A 17,296-nucleotide genomic window follows, 5' to 3' on the forward strand; every position below is an offset into this window, starting at 1 on the left:
TTGTCATAAATATTTACTAAAATAACTGTGGATTTGATTTTTTTATTGCTCTTGTAGGTAGACGAGCCTGATGGTGAGTGGTTACCGTCGCTCATGGATGGTAGTTATGCCAGGGGCAGAGCCAATCCGCTGCCTTTTTTTTCCTACCTATGCTGATAGGCTTGAGAGGCTATTTCAGCTTCGCCTTGACGTGTAGGTGAGCTCACGGGGCTCAACCCGGGAGTGTTGCTAACACTGACCCTAGCAAGAGCAGTGCTTCGCAGAATCTACCACTGGATCGGAAACGCGACCCACTGAGAAGATCCGGCGAGAAACTCAGTGGGCTGTGTCTATGGGTTAATTCAATCGTCGAGCCCTTCGTCGCAAGCGACAGGTTCGACGAGGACGCTGACCGGGCTTAAGTCTATAATTATATAAAATGAATACAAATGATTTTTCATCACGAACGTCAAACGCAACTTTATTATCTACCTATAATAAAACTAATACAATTTATATGTAAAATTTGATATAACATCTGAAATTTTTGATATAGTCGACTAATCCATAATGCTTCTTATGCACGGTATGCCTTGCAGAACACAAATCTGTACTTTGCACTCCGTATAGGTAAAGTCGTGATACGATGTGAATAGACAGAATAAAGATATCGCGTGTATGTTCACAAGCGCGTATACAATCGTTAGACCAACTTAAAGGTTAATATAACATATATCTTACTTGGGCTCATGGACAAATTTTTATGCGACGTTTTCCATTGCCTTGTTCAATTAAAACATTTATTTAAATCGCACAAGTAAGGCGAGCGCAAATACTTTTGGTTTAAATATATGATGAATAAATGAATGATTAAAGTAAGTCGTTCTCCTTCTAAGATTAAATTTAAAGATACAACAAATTAAGAGAGATTTTTATTCGTTCCATTAGGACAATAAGTCACATCCCGGACCGCAAACATGTGCCCAGTTACGTGATAACATTATCAATCGCGTGAAGGACATTTTTGCAAAAACTTTAACCGTCGTTTGGCAGTAATTACCATCGCCCATTGGTACAACACCAGGGGCACAGCAAAGGCCTCATAATTCCTACAGGATTACTTTAATCCTTTTCTAATATAATAATTAATTTTCAATTAAAAACATTTGACAATTATGAAGATCATAACTTACAAAATGTCTACCGTAATTCCTTACTTAAGCTCTTTTAATAACTTTAATGAGAGTAAAAAAGCCGTCTACCGAACTTGTTAACAAGAACCCGTTTAAGAGAAAAGAAATTATATTGAGAATAGGGCAAATTTGCTGTATTTTTTATAGAACGAAAAACCAGGACGTAACTTACGAACAACAAATGAGTCGACTATTATCAAAGCCGGAAATGTGACTTTTGGACAATTATTGGTAAATCAGAAAAACGAATTATTGACTTTGTATTCCATTGGCAGTCACAAAACTCTTCTGAACAACATCTTAGATAAATAACAGGTTAACTATTAACCTTTATTTAATGCAGGTTTTGAACCGTATTCTTTGAAGGAGACGATTATATTCAAATCAATCTGTATTGACATATCAATAAAAAATTTTTGTCCAAATGCACAGATTGCCACCTTTGATAATAGACGACTCAAATGGTTAATATATATATAATCCTTCTTTTAACCATTTGTTAATGTACCTAGGTAACATGTAACAAATGTAAACATTAGCTATTCGCGTGTTTTCCATATTCCTGAAAAGTATTTGTTGGTAATCTTAATCTGTGTACAATATGTGCCCGTCGACGATTCTTTATCCGTCAATTCTTCACGGAACAGTATCGAAGCGCCAGACGCTCTGCCGGTCTGGATTTTGCTTCTATTTTTAAACTTTATAGTCTTGACCGTTTGTATAAAATAAAATTAGTCATACACACATATGTATGTTCCAGGAAAATTTAATAACAGCGGTCGATATGATTTAAAACGCTTCACGGTTCTTGATGAACACAATTAATTCATTCTGCGGGTTTTTTTTCGATGTGAATTTTGGTGGGCAAAACGATTTACAAAAAAAGTATTTTTGTTTAGTCGTATTTTAAGTCCGCACGTGTGGGTAACACGAACCTGCCTATTGTGCCGCGAAGCATTAATGTTACTCTATAATTGAGATCTTGACCTCATGTCTCAAGGTTGGTGGCGGCATTCACATAGTCGTGTCTACACCCTCTTCTTCTTCATCTCCTTTAACACCAGACGTGCCGCGAGTTATTTTATCTATTTACGTCATTAATAAATAAAAACTGATCTGGTAATATCTATTGATAAATTCAGTAGCTACATTACCTAAGCTGGTTGCTAACCGCTTCGCCGTTCTATCGATCTACCATGCAAACATTCGCAATGTGCCATGAAACACTCGTCAATACGAAGATCTTTAGGTAACTAAAAATTCACAGATCCCAAGTTTAGAGAACTATATTCATATGTTTTTTTTTTAAATAAAATCGTATACAAATGTACGAAAATACGAACAATGAGTTTGAAAATGTATAAGTGGCCCTGTTTATTTCAATGCAAATTTATAATAATACTAGCGGACTTGACAAACGTTGTCTTGTGACACAAAAATTCATTCAAATCGGTCCAACCGTTTAGGAGTTCAGTGACAAACACACACACAGAAGAAATATATATATAAACATATTATTATACATATAACCATACGATGTAATTTATGCACAATACAGTTTGAATGAAATTCAAGTACCTAGATTAAAAAGGAGTCAATAGCTATACATAAAACTCAAGAGTATGTTAAAAATAAAATCATTATTGGAAAACATTTTTAATTTAACTTATGTTAATGATATAATGACGTTTGATTTTATAATCAAGGGATAATCTTTTGCACTTACGAACTACGGTTTATCTGGCGGTAACCATTGTATATCATACATACTACATTACTTCATTATATGCTTGGAATTTCTTTCGCATCATTTCAGATCTCAATTTCAATTCACGTTTTAATGGTAAGGCTCATTGTAAAGCAAAGCATAACGCAGAATACCATTTTACAATACCATACGTAGACACCACTTGACATCAGGAAAGCCGAGAGTTCGTCAGTCCTTTGAATGTAAAAAGTATAAAAGCCAGTGGTACGCAATACCGGATTTCCGTGAAAGGCCTCCAGTGAACTGTAATTGATAATACACTAGGTAGTCTAAACGACTCTCTAAAACGTTTACGACCTTCGTAGTAAACTTGGTGCAGACTGGGAATAATCTCACCGCGTTTTATCTTTTCCATTGGCGTCGGGAATGCCAGCATCAAATACGGCCAGAAATAGTAAAACCCGATTTAGGTAAGTCTTGGGCTAATATTTCGTTTTATTTATGCGAATGGGTTACGTTAATCCGATTGTCTCGAAACTTGGTACATTTGGTATTTCAGAAAAGGTTTTGTCATAGTATTGTTCTTTTTCTCCACCTGATCCCACTAGGTGAGGTCAGCACAGCTAATTTTTCTCTTCCATTCTCTTCTATCAGCCGTCATCTCAACACTTACTCCTCTCTCTCTCATATCGTCATTCGCACACTCCATTCATGTCCTCTTCGGTCGACCTCTTCCCTCTCTACCTTGCACTAGCATTTCCATACATCTTCTAGTCACATGCATCTTCTCTCTACGCATCACATTCCATACCACTCTAACCTAGTAGTCATAGTATTGTTAGCATACGAATTTTACCAAAAATCAATATTTCGTACACTGAGCGATACTACGTAGCATACACGGGACGGATCGGCCTTAGGAGGAAAGTATAAAATAAGTTAAAAAATCAACAAATTTACAATACCCCGATAGCGGCTATCAAAGACTGATAACCCGACCTTCAACCGCACTCGATGTTTCGTTTGGAATTATAATTATTCATTAATTAAATAAATTAAATTTTTGAGTCGATGGGCAGACCAGCGCACATCAGCACACGAACCTATAGACACCACAACGTGATTACCGGCAGCTTGAGGCACAAGTTTAAATTTTAATCTTATTGTAGACGGTGTAGCGACGGCAGAAAGTTGTTGTACCATACCGTACGGATTCCCATTACGCATTACCTACCTGTAAGTAAGTATACATATCGTAATGTGCGTTCGATTTTGATTGTAAGAAGCCATTATGTCGTAGAAGACGTAGCCGTACAACTAGGTCGATTCAAATACACCGGGCGTCTTTTAAAATATTTAAATTACGAGCACTCGTACTTTTTAGTCGCGCTACCTAAGTTTTAAGGCTATTTATTTTAATAGATATTTGAAACAAGAAAGGCATTTTTTTTATAAATTTGATACGTTAAGGCCTTATTTGTTATTAGTAATACGTTTATTCTGCATATAAAACTATGCAGGGTAGTATTATTAACGTAAACAATTGGCCAAACTAACGTCTCACTGCGCGAACGAATCCCGAAGTGCACACGGTATAAATATCGTTCAATGAAACCCACAACACAAGCTTTAATAAAATTTATGGTAGGCCGTTTTGTTACTTAAGTTAATATCAGATCCAATTTTTGCGGCGTAAACTGTTTAATTAAACGCATTTAAAATAAAATAAAAACTATTAAGCACCATCCACATTGTGCAGTTCGCTTTGTTTAATAAACATAAAAGCTTCGCTTTCATCATAGTAATATCATAATTCCTGTTTTTTCATGGAAGATAAAACAAAATAGTTTGTGTAGCCGTCAGCAGGGAATAAACACTGCTATTAAGCTTATAAAATGTATGTATGAAATGCAGATCGCCATCACTATTACCGCTGTCCTTTAAGTACGAATTTAGTGGTTTAGAGAACTCACGTAAAAGGTACTATTATAGGTACACGTAATAGGTATTATTCCGTGGTATGTTTTCTATAAATAGATTACTTCGCGATTGGATTCAATCAGAAACTTCTTTAAGTAGGTCCATTAGGCAGAGATACGTGAAAGATGTTTTTTGTAAGGACCTGTTGACCTTTAAGGTTTATCATGTCGAGGGGTTAAAGGCTTTTTGGTTTAAGCGACATTTGGCTTAATACGCGAAATGTAATTTAAGGTCCGTTTTATTTGATATTAGCATCAACAATTCGATATTTTAAATTGAAATTCAAATAAGTTTACTCCACTCAAATAGAGGAAGAAGCTTTTTCGTCATGACATTTTTCCTAAATTTTAAGCTTTTAATGGCTCTCGTGTAAAGTTGGAAAAATGTCGCTTAAAGCAAATAGTCTTTCACGCCTCGACACAATGCACTATAAATAAGCGTAATTAATTGAAAAGCGTTTATGAGGATAGTTCATTTCTTGTCAATCGTGTCACTCTTGACAGAGTTGTCATGATTGTCATGTAGTGTTGGAAGGGGCAGACTTGATATTGAGGATAGTTGAGGACGTACAAATATTGAAAATATCGCAATTGGCATCTAAGATACTGCCTGCGTCTAACTCGTAGCGACAATCGAATCGAACGGGATTGAGGGTGGCACGATAGATGACTCATTTTAATTGTTTATAAGGCCATCCAATTTATACGGTGTTTACCTTATAAACTAATTAATAAAGTAAACGCCAACGAATTAACATATTCAATTACATTTTGAACGCACTACGTTAAATGTATTTTACGTTATTAAGGTTTAATTTAGTATTCAATTCTTTCAAAGGAAAGAGACCCCGCGGCCGATTACCTAGCCGTTGGTGTGATCAAGTAACCGCTCTAACTGGGTTGCCAGTCGCAACCGCCATTCGAGCAGCTGAGGACCGGACGAGATGGAAACAGCTCACGAGACAGGCAACGGTCAAGTTTCAGGGACACAACCTTCAGCAATGAAGAAAACGACGAAGAAGAAGAAGAAGAAAGTTCAATTGTTTACGAAATGTCGAAACTATTAGATTGTACCATTTGTACATGATTTTCTATTCCTTGAGGAGTTTTGGTATTAAGAACCTTTAAAAATGCAATTCGAGATTAGAATGTTTTTTTTTATTTTTTTTATTTCACTTGTAGGCAGACAAGCATACGGCCCACTTGATGGTGAGTGGTTACCGTCACCCATAGACTTCAGCAATGCCAGGGGCAGAGCCAAGCCGCTGCGTACCGAGCCAAGCCGCTGCCTACCGAAACATTTGTTCCAAACATTTGATTCAACGTTTTTTTTTTTGTTCTATTCAAACGTTTTCACAAAATAAAATTTCACAGACGTGATAACTTGATAGAGCAGTCGAAGGTGCGGCTTTCACAAAGACCGGATATCCAGTTAATCAAACGCGGACTGCACTCAATCCTCATAAAGTTACCATCGATGTGACAACTTAACGGGTACAGTGATGGATGTTTAATTATCTTTGTACAAAATCAATCTTTTAAGTGTCACGCTGTTTCACGATACACCAACACCGCAAGTGAGGGTCTTGCCAAAGTGCAAACTATACTAATGAACGCTTTTCTACATTTTTTTTTAATTGATACAAGCTAGACAATCCGATATACATATTTATGGTTAATTGTTAGTCGAATATAATTGAATTTCAAACAATTGAAACCGGACGGTGATTGTGTAGTGTGTATGAGCTCTGGTATCATCTATGTATATACATAAATAAAATTAGTATTTGTTGCGAATTTGCGTTTCTAAGTCATCCATCCGTTTGTGAAGAAATTTGATACAGTTATTTTTGTGATTCAGGATCAACATACGATAAGTGGAAAGCAATTCAAAATATCTTCGGTATTTTAAGATGTTTTAAGATATCGATCTTTGTGATACTTTATGATCGATTTTCACACAATCGATCACAAAGTATTTACTGGTGGTAGGACCTCTTATGAGTCCGCGCGGGTAGGTACCACCGCCCTACCTATTTCTGCCGTGAAGCAGTAATGCGTTTCGGTTTGAATGGCGAGGTAGCCATCGTAACTATACTTGAGACCTTTTCAAAGAGAATTATCATTATTACGACGATTTCGATTACGAATAGTTATTATACGTACAGTACATACTTTATGTTTTTATCATAAACCTCATTATTTTTTTAAATTGTAATTACCAAACTCACGTTGCGTAATTTTATACTTTATTTTTAAAACATACATTGATAAATGTTACTTAATTACGGCTCGGTAGTTTAGAAAAATCTCCGTTTTATTTGGGTGCGTACTGTGACCACGCATACTGAAATTAAAGTTTAATCGAATGATATTCCATGTATGATTATATAAGTACTGGATATTTGACTTCAGAATGACATAAGATATCATTAAATATTATAAAACAGACACTAGCTTAATCAATACTCAGTACTCCGGAAAAGCGTTTATGGGAGTTTCTTAAAGTAGCACTGGCATGATTTAAGGATTAATGGAATCTAAATATTTATGTTTAACTTGAAGAATGAATCTTTTTTTTTTTTATTTTTTTTATTGCCTTTGTAGGCAGACGGGCATACGGCCCACCTGATGGTGAGTGGTTACCGTCGCCCATGGACTTCAGCAATGCCAGGGGCAGAGCCAAGCCGCTGCCTACCGCTTAATACTCTGCATAAGCCTCGTTTGAAGAAGGACATGTCATAGCGCTCGGGAAACACCGTGGAGGGGAGCTCATTCCATAGCCGGATGGTACGTGGCAAAAAAGATCTCTGGAAACGCACTGTGGATGACCGCAGTGGCTCCAGGTAGTATGGATGAACTCTACTCCGGTGGCGGGCGGTGCGATGGTAAAAATGAGATGCTGGTATCATCTCGAACAATTCCTCAGAGCACTCCCCATGGAACATACGGTACAAAATACAGAGGGAACCGAAGTCCCTCCGCAGACCCAGAGGCTCCAAACGATCGAAATCTGAAAGAAGAATAATTTAAAAACACGATCTCTAAAACTATTATATTTCAGTACGTTTTGAATTTAAAAACTAAAGAGCTGTTCCAATAAACGTAACAATGCCTCAAGGCAGTATCAAAGCTACGACAATATAGAATATCCCGTCCCGCGTAACAGATAAAACAAAAACTGAAGATAAAACTCTAACTAAGCGGATGCAACTTTACACAATGGATCTAGAACGGCGTACGTAAGTTCTAGATCAATTACAGCACTGCAAACTTACGCAACTGTGGTCTGTGTGCATCATACGTTCCACGGAAATGCGCATTCGTGCAAGACGTCGACCAACGTTTGTCACAAGAAAGACGTCGACCAACGTTTGTCACAACTTTTATTCACATATTTTTATCCAACATCCGAAATCAGTGGCCAACACAAACATCGTTTTAAATTAAACACAAAAAGTTTTGTTACGCATCAATATGAGATATTCGATTAATTTTTCATTCGCATTATTGTGGGTACAGATCAAATAACTTGTTTTTAAATTTAAATTATGTTCATATCTATATATTAATACGTGAAGCAAAAACTTTGTATCCCTTTTTACGAAAATTGCGCGGACGGAGGGGTATGAAATTTTCCACACTTATAGAGAATATAGAGAAGAAGTGCACAATGCTAATAATTTTTAAAAAGAATGCATATAAGATACATTAAATCAATAAAGAAAACATTACGCACACTACATACCATGTATTTGACGCACACACGCATGCATACTATTTATTGTCAAACTTTTGTTCTTGACGTCTGTTGTCAAATTGAGAATAGATTAAATATTGTTTGTCTTTATTAATATTTTTTTATAGTGTAGCCCGAAATTTGTGATTATAGAAGTATAAAATACAATCATAATAGTGTAGAAACTTATTATACAAATCCAATTAATTATAGTCCAATTTCGACTACTGCGGGACCACTAGTATTATGTAAATACCAGACAACAAATATTGCACATATTATAGTGACGCGAAAAATAATTATAACTGTTTTATTTAAAACGACGCGCTGTCAGTGCTGTTTTCGCATTCACGACAAGCCCGCTCTACATTTTAAACTCCGAAATCAGACCACGAATTTTGGATAAGTGACTTTCGTAATTGATGACATAATTAAACAAAACCAATTCCAAACTATACGTACATTACATACGTATTCTAATATAAGCTAATACTCGTGTAATACTAAAACAAACATAATAGTTGGATCCAATACCAGTTCGCAGGCTTATCTTTTACACCGTTATTTTGTTATTTCCCTTCCAGTAATTACAGGCGATTTGATTTTAATCTAGTAGAAATGCTTTAAGCGGAAACAATGTGCATGAAGCAAAGTGAACTGTTTATAACTATGAACATTTCGTAGACTGTTTTAGGTGGTTTGTTTTGAGAATTAACATAAAATCTGATTTAAGAGTGCTTACTAATTCTACGTCGATCGTTTAGTTTTCGCAGCGTCAAAAAATAGCGGTAATTCAAATATTGCTCTCACGACAAATTATTATATGTTACACATTAACAAACATTCGCAAACAGTTGTACCTTAACCTAGTGTTTAATTATACATTAAAATGAAATGACGAACTTAAATTTAAAACAAACAAGCATAGCAATAATATTTAGAACAGTGCAATATAAAATAGCAAAACGCATAGCAAAATTGAGGCAGGAAAAGGCGGAAATCTAATTGTATTACATGTACCGGTGCCGGCGTTGAACTACGTAATCTTTCCACGATTCAATTAGAAGAGCAACAAAAAAACAAATACAATACTACCTATAGAACACCAAGAATGACATTAAGGCAAACAAAAAACAAAAAAAATTCTCAAGTAATTTTTACTGTTGCAAGCGATAGAGTTCTATTGTAAATTTTAATAAACAACAGTTGAAATATAAACAACGAAAAAAAAAAGCTAAAAGCAAATGATAAACTAGAACGTGTCACATAAAGATTACAATAAAATTATACCAAAATCAAAGTTATGACAATCACTTTACAAATGATTGCCAATTTTTTCGAGAAAAATGATCCCATTTCATTCATTAATTTTTTGGGCAGTCTCTAAAAAATGCCTTCTTTTATTATCAAATTTGTACTCTTTTGGTAGGTAATAAAATAGCAGAATAGATAATAATATTGCTATTGCATGGGTGACGATTGTGTTTGAACGTAAAATGCCAACATACACTATTTATTACTGAGATAATGCAATCTTCATAAGTATTCATATCTGTGACTATAATAATTTACATTCTCGCAGTGATGCAGAGCTCTTAGAAGTATCGTTAACAAACCAGTAAACCATTCCATGAACTAGTCTTACATCAATGCTATAAAATGCTTTATCTATTATATATTAATACGTGAAGCAAAAACTTTGTACCCCTTTTTACGAAAATTGCGCGGACGGAGGAGTATGAAATTTCCCACACTTATAGAGAACATAGAGAAGGAGTGCACAAGGCAATTTTTTTTAAATGCCTAAAATATACATTAAATCAATAAAGAAAACATTACACACACTACCATGTATTTGACACACACACGCATGCATATTATTTGTTTATTGTTAAATTTTTCTTATTGCATAAAGTCTATGGTCAAATTGGGAATAGATTAAATATTGTTTGCCCTTGTTAATATTTGTCTTAAGTGTAAGTCTTGGCGAAATCTGTGATTATAGAAGTATAATAAATAGTCTATGACAATAGAACCATAATAATGTTCAATCTTATAATTTCAATTAATTATAGTCGAATTTCGACTACTGCGGGACCACTAGTATGAAATTAAAGCAGAAAAATTCATTGTTCCTTTGACCTAAAGGCGTCGTGTTTTGTATTAAAATAAACACATCGCACTTCAAGGCAAGAAAACATTGAACTTGTTAATTCATTATTGTATTATAATTTACAAAACAAAATGAGACCGCCATAAAAGTTGTGACCTTCAAGCATTTGTGCCCAGTATCGGGATACAGTTTAAAAGAAATGCAACCTAAAAATACATGCACAGTGTAAAAAGAAGCAAAATACTAAATATCAGAATACAGTTACGGTATAAATAAACATGTTTAATCACGTCCTGGCTTGAACTGCAATCTGTGTAGCGAATAAAATTGCCAATCTTTTTTGCGGCGAACGTCCATTTCAGCTCTTCATCCGCAAAGTACACAATGAAAAATGATATGAGGACATCTCAGTCAAAGTTATTGCACCGCCGCTGCTTGCTCAACGTTCGATAACCGAGCAAGGGCGGATCCAGCTTTGGCGCCAGGAGGGGGTCACATAGTCGTGGGCATGCTAAGAACTTATAATTTAATTTTGATAACAATAGATAATAAATAAATCATGATGTTCTTCAATTAGTCCAAGTTAGTTCAAGTCCTGGAACTAGCTCAGGGGGGGTCATGACCCCCATGACCCACCCCCTGGATCCGCCGTTGTAACCGAGAATATTAAAGTTTTACTTTGTTCAACAACGACCCCTAGCTATCAAACAAACAAGCCCTTCCGAAATAACTCCAATTTACATAGCTCAATTTTTCTCAGATCAATTTTGTCAAAAGCGGGTAAGCTAAAAGTGGGTGTTAAGTCTTTGAAATATTGGCCGTACACGTGAAAGATATTGAAGTCGCGTCGAGCCTTTTTGCAGGGGGCCATATTTCAATGCAAAATGAATTCGAGCATTCAAACGCCACGCATACTAGATGGTAATCACTCGCTCGATTTATTATTAGACTGCGCGAATGTAGATGAATCTTTCAACTGTAATCTCAACATTTTCCAACGATTAATATAAAGCCCAAAATAAAATGTACATTAACAGATTATTTTCGTTCAGCGAATAATCAAATTGTTTGAAATCCTGTAGATTACTGGTGGTCGGTAGGTAGGATTAGATTACTACTATTATTTACTGGTGGTAGGACCTCTTGTGAGTCCGCGCTGGTAGGTACCACCGCCCTGCCTATTTCTGCCGTGAAGCAGTAATGCGTTTCGATTTGAAGGGTGGGGCAGCCGTTGTAACTACACTTGAGACCTTAGAACTTATATCTCAAGGTGGGTGGCGCATTTATATTGTAGACGTCTATGGGCTCCAGTAAACACTTAATACCAGGTGGGCTGTGAGGTCGTCCACCCAACTAAGCAATAAAAAAAAATATATATGTGAAAATTAGCATTGGATACGGTAGAAAGTTTATAATTCTGATAATGAACACTAACAGCTGATTTCAAGTACATCAAGTTTCTTCTAATCAAATATTTATCCTATTTATCCTAACTTTTAAAATATAATCTACATACGGTGTTCCGCAGATTCGCTTGTCTTAAATTTGAGACTGCAAATGAGGAAACGCGAATAATTAAATTATTTTTTAAAGTATATACTTATAGTGAATACTAATAAAGTTGCATTAAACTTTAGCAACGTAATTTCATAACAAAGAATTAATAGGTTACTTAAGTAATATTTAAAATTAAAACTAACTATAAGAAGTATGAAGAAAAATATAAACCCCTTAGCGTCCATTATAAATATTATTATGAACGTAAACATGTAATACGTACATGTAATTGACATACATAATACAAAACATACAATAATTGTGTTTCTACTTCTATGTAAATAATAAATAGATAAATAAAAAATAAATAACATTGACTTTCTTCTTCGGTTCAAAAAGTATCCACATAATAGCAAAGTCAATATTTACTTGTAAGGAATCAATCAGCTTTGAACTAAGAGAAAAGAAGATTAAATGAAAATATAAAGTCAGCTATAATTTTTATTGAACTGTCTTGAAAATAGAACGAAAGTTACAATAAATAAAGTATTCAGCGATTGGTATTACTGTGACTTAGACTTCAAGAAAACCTACCAATTCAAAAATTCGTTGTTTGTACACCTAAAGCTTTCAAAATTCTTTCTTCTTTTGTTATTTTCAATTTGGTGGTATTAGATATCTCGTTTTTTTTCATTTTACCTCGTTCTCTCGTTTGCAAAATTCTAGTCTAACATTAATCTTCTTACGTTTGTTTGGTTTGCCATGTGTCCGCAGTATTAGTTCAATTACACCTACAATAGACGCGCATAATGCCATGACAACCTTTGTCTGACAATTAAGGGACACCACGCGCGTGCTTAAATTAATGATGTCTAACCAGGCTTGTTGAACTGACTCAATGCTTTGTCGCAAAGCTAGCACGTTGTGCCTTTTTTTCATTCTTTGCCGCTCTAAGTACTAAACTTACATTAAAGCTGTGTAGACCAACCAGACTTCTCCAAGCTTTAAGTTCAAAAGACTTAGGATGTTTTTTAAGTCCGACAGCACTCTAGTTATCCTACAGTTTGAAGCTGCTCAAATCGTATGTGGATTACTAATTCACATTAAATTCTTAGCTTTTATAATTTGTCTGGTTAGTTCTTTTTGTATTGGGTTAATTGCAGGCCGACGTTGGGTGAGTGTCGGCCACTGACAGCTCAGAGCACGCCCTTTTATCACTAGTAATAAACTTCATAAGTTTCATTTTACTATACGATGTTATTACAGATAACTCTTTCAATAGACGCGACCAAGTCGACTGTTAACCCCGCTGATATGAAATTTTAAAAACCACGCGATCGCTTGCTTGTTAACCGAAAATAGACCTGTTATTATACGATAAATTGAGTTCAATCGTTCCACTGTCGGAATGATTAGTGTAAATAATAAAATATACCAGTCATTACTCGCTTCAAACTACTACAATTACTGTTATTATTTAGGGATCAGTCTAAAATTGGTAGTGTATGATGGTATCAAAAATAAGTTGAAGTGAAATTATTTTCATTTTGTTTAAATTATTTGTTTCAATAAGTTTTCAACAGATTTTGCGCCAGTGAGCGTCTCGTATACTTATAGCTTCAACATTTTGATATTAACATTTGCAACATCCGATAATTGGAATAATATGCGGTAAATTTTTACGTTCGCACATCGTTTTAACAAGGTAATAAACAGAGATGGCTTATATGGGCAATTTATTTATAAATTTACTGCTTATTCATAATAAGTCATCGGAGCTTAACAAGCTCGTTAAGAAACGTACGTCAAAAAGTGTTATTGATATGGTCTTATTCATTTTTATTATGAATCAGTGAAACTTCGTCGCGTCCCGCTGTGGCTTATAGCCACTTAGCTTAGATTATTCTAATCGTATGTAAAACATTGATTTCTTGAAGATCCTTAGCGCGCCAACTACAATTGACTCTAATTCCATGACAAACACAAAGGTTTTGGAAATTCATACAAAAAATCACTCCTATTTATAAAGCAAAAAATACACAGAAGATGATATTTATGATGGTCGCCTAGAATGGAGTTATAAACATTCTATAAATGCTTGTTAACAAGATCATAACAGTTTTGTTAAAAAAGTTAAGTCGCAAGAGAAGCTGATGGTTTATTTTATCGATCCCAATTATTGTAGATATGTCTGTAACGTTGCTTCTACGCAGTGTGATAGAAATCTCCAGCCAAATATTTTTTTTTTCCATCCAGTATCTCTGGGTCCGTTAGATTAAAATCACAAGTATATTTTGGAAAAGCCATAAAAGCGTACCCAGATAGAATACGTTTATATCTATATATATATATATATATATATATAAATGAATTGCTGTTCGTTAGTCTCGCTAAAACTCGAGAAGTGCTGGACCAATTTGGCTAATTTCGGTCTTGAATTATTTGTGGAAAACCAGAGAAGGTTTAAAAGGTAGATAAATATGAAAATGCTTGGAATTAAATAAAAATAACAATTTTGTTTTTCCTTTGATGTGTCCCCCGTCGGACGGATTCCTTTTGTTTGCTTTAAATTTATTTTATAGAAAAGTTTAGGTCTTTTATTTATCGATTGAGGCACTACGAAGTCTGCCGGGTGAACTAGTCAATAATAAAAACCGTTAAAACCGTTTAAAATAGACATGACTTTTTGAACATGTTCAATTAATTCGACGAATGAGACCAAATAAATCAGACGAAGGGTTCAAGAACAATTGATAGCACAACACTCGGTTATCTCCGTGTCATACTTCCATTATTAAGCACGACCGGCGATGCTTTTTGATCATCGAAAATAAAATAAAATCTTCTCGTGATGTTTTTATGCAATCACAATCTGCACACGATGAACTCGAACGAGATGGAAACGGTGGAAAGCTGCAAGTCTAAATCCGTTAATTTAAAAACGGATTAGAACTGGCGTGTGTCCGCACATTTTAACGTGTTCGCAGGCCAATAGTGGAAAGCGCTAAACGAAACCGGGGATTCAGGATTGGTTTGACTTTTTTCTCTGTTGTTATACATCAAAATAACAAATAACTTACACACATAGTTCTTAGATTTGTGGATATACTGCTAGTGTGTCGCTAATGAGATGTTTTAGAAGATATTTTTGGTAGTGAACAGAGCGATGGAACCATCATTTAGATTTTTCGACATTTAAAGAAGAAATACGATACTTTGCCATTCATTGCAAGTCTTTTGCAATGTATTCAACTAAATTCTACGCAACACGAACGTTTACCTTTTGGTTGTGGAACGTTCGTTTCAAACGGAATTACGTGAGGCAAATTCCATATTCATGAAGACTAGTTCTTTTTACGATTCTTTTTGTCTGAATCGTGGGTCTCCCTCGCAACCAAGCCTTCACATACCGTTCGGCGTACAAGCATTTATGAAACGCGAACGAATACGTTACTATTTCATATTTGGTTCGTATATATAATATTTTCTTATTGTATTGATGTTTGAAAGTTACGTTTTTTTTTATTGCTTAGATGTATGTACGAGCAGACGATGTATCACAGACCACCTGATGTTAAGTTGTTACTGGAGCCCATAGACATCTAGGAAGGGTGGTGGTGCCTACCCGTGCGGACTCACAAGAGGTCCTACCAGTGAAGTAAGTGAGGTTCATTTAGAATTTAAAGAGCATGATGAAGTTTAATTGGAAAATAAGAAAAAACCGAGTAATCTCAGAAACGTATCTCTAATAAAGCATACGTTGCGACGACATTTTACAATGTTTTAAATTGAATAAACAAAGCGCTCTCGTAAGAAGCCGTTCATGGTCTCCGGGAATTTTATTCCTATTGTCGTATACCACGCGAGAGCTATTGTTCCCTAGGAACGGTTTTATTATATTGCGTTATTGGAGCTCATAATAAAATGGCTTATGTGAAGGAATGCACTTAAATCGCTTTGTGGCTAAACGGAAATTGCAGACAGACAGACACAGGCGCGTTATAATTAACGGAGTATTAAAGGTACGTGATAAAAGAGAAAACGAAACCGATTACACCGACACATAGTAAAGGTGTTATTTATAGACGGATTAAAAATTATAATACGCAATTTAGAAATAGGTGTTTACGAAACAAAATTTTGCTTGTCACTTTTTCTAATTTTCTTTAACAATGAAAAAATGTTGTTAATGTAATTATTTCGAGTTTGATAGCATTGCTGTGGCATTTGGAACACACCGTAAATAGGTATACGAAGGTGATATAATTGTTGTAATCTATGGTAATTTTATAATACTGATTAATATAAATCTATGGTCACTTGTTTAAAAATGTCTGTCATGGTTCCTTTTTTCTCTTTCCGTTAATATAATTGTCTAAGAACACTACTGGTTTTATTGAAATCTCAACAATAATAAATTCAATATTCAGAGCCACGATATAATTTGTATTTTGTATATTCGTGAACTACAATGAAACCTACTTTAATCTAGTTAGTGGATGTGACGTCACAATATACACGTCATAATAGGTACTTGATAAATTTTGGCTTCGGAACCAGCAGAAGACAAGCTATCAAGCGCAAATATTTGCTGCCTTCGATTAAGGTAAATCACATTTACGTAGTATCAAACTAGAAAAGGTGATTTATGTCGGATTGCTCTATAAAGAAACCAGCCAATAATTACATTAAAAGACGAATACGGAGAAATGGAGAAACTTTTTTAAATATTTCATTTTACAAAAAGAGCACTAGACTAAAGAATGATGTCAAATACTACGTTTTTTTTTTATTGCTTAGATGGGTGGGCGAGCTCACAGCCCACCTGGTGTTGAGTGGTTACTGGAGCCCATAGACATCCACAACGTAAATGCGCCACCCACCTTGAGATATAAGTTCTAGGTCTCAAGTAAGTTACAACGGCTGCCCCACCCTTCAAATCGAAACGCATTGCTGCTTCACGGCAGAAATAGGCGGGGTGGTGGTACCCACCCGTGCGCCGTTTATATAAAAAGTTCGGGGAAAAATGGTAGAATATCTCACAAAAAAAACTATTTCAAAACTATTAGTAGATTCGATTTATATTTT

At 35.1% G+C, this 17,296-nt stretch overlaps 1 protein-coding gene and 1 long non-coding RNA gene across 2 annotated transcripts in view; one reads left to right on the top strand and one right to left on the bottom strand.

Annotated features, from left to right (window-relative positions):
- The window catches only part of LOC101746737 (alpha-mannosidase 2), a 119,443-nt gene that overhangs the window by 71,734 nt on the left and 30,413 nt on the right, over positions 1 to 17,296 (bottom strand). The window lies entirely within an intron of this gene.
- On the top strand, positions 3,707 to 6,002 carry LOC134199387 (uncharacterized). Its single transcript, XR_009973868.1, has 2 exons — positions 3,707 to 4,116; positions 5,698 to 6,002. It is a non-coding gene; the product is annotated as an uncharacterized LOC134199387 (long non-coding RNA).

Source organism: Bombyx mori, chromosome 1 (assembly GCF_030269925.1).
Source record: "Bombyx mori chromosome 1, ASM3026992v2".
Taxonomy (NCBI): domain Eukaryota; kingdom Metazoa; phylum Arthropoda; class Insecta; order Lepidoptera; family Bombycidae; genus Bombyx; species Bombyx mori.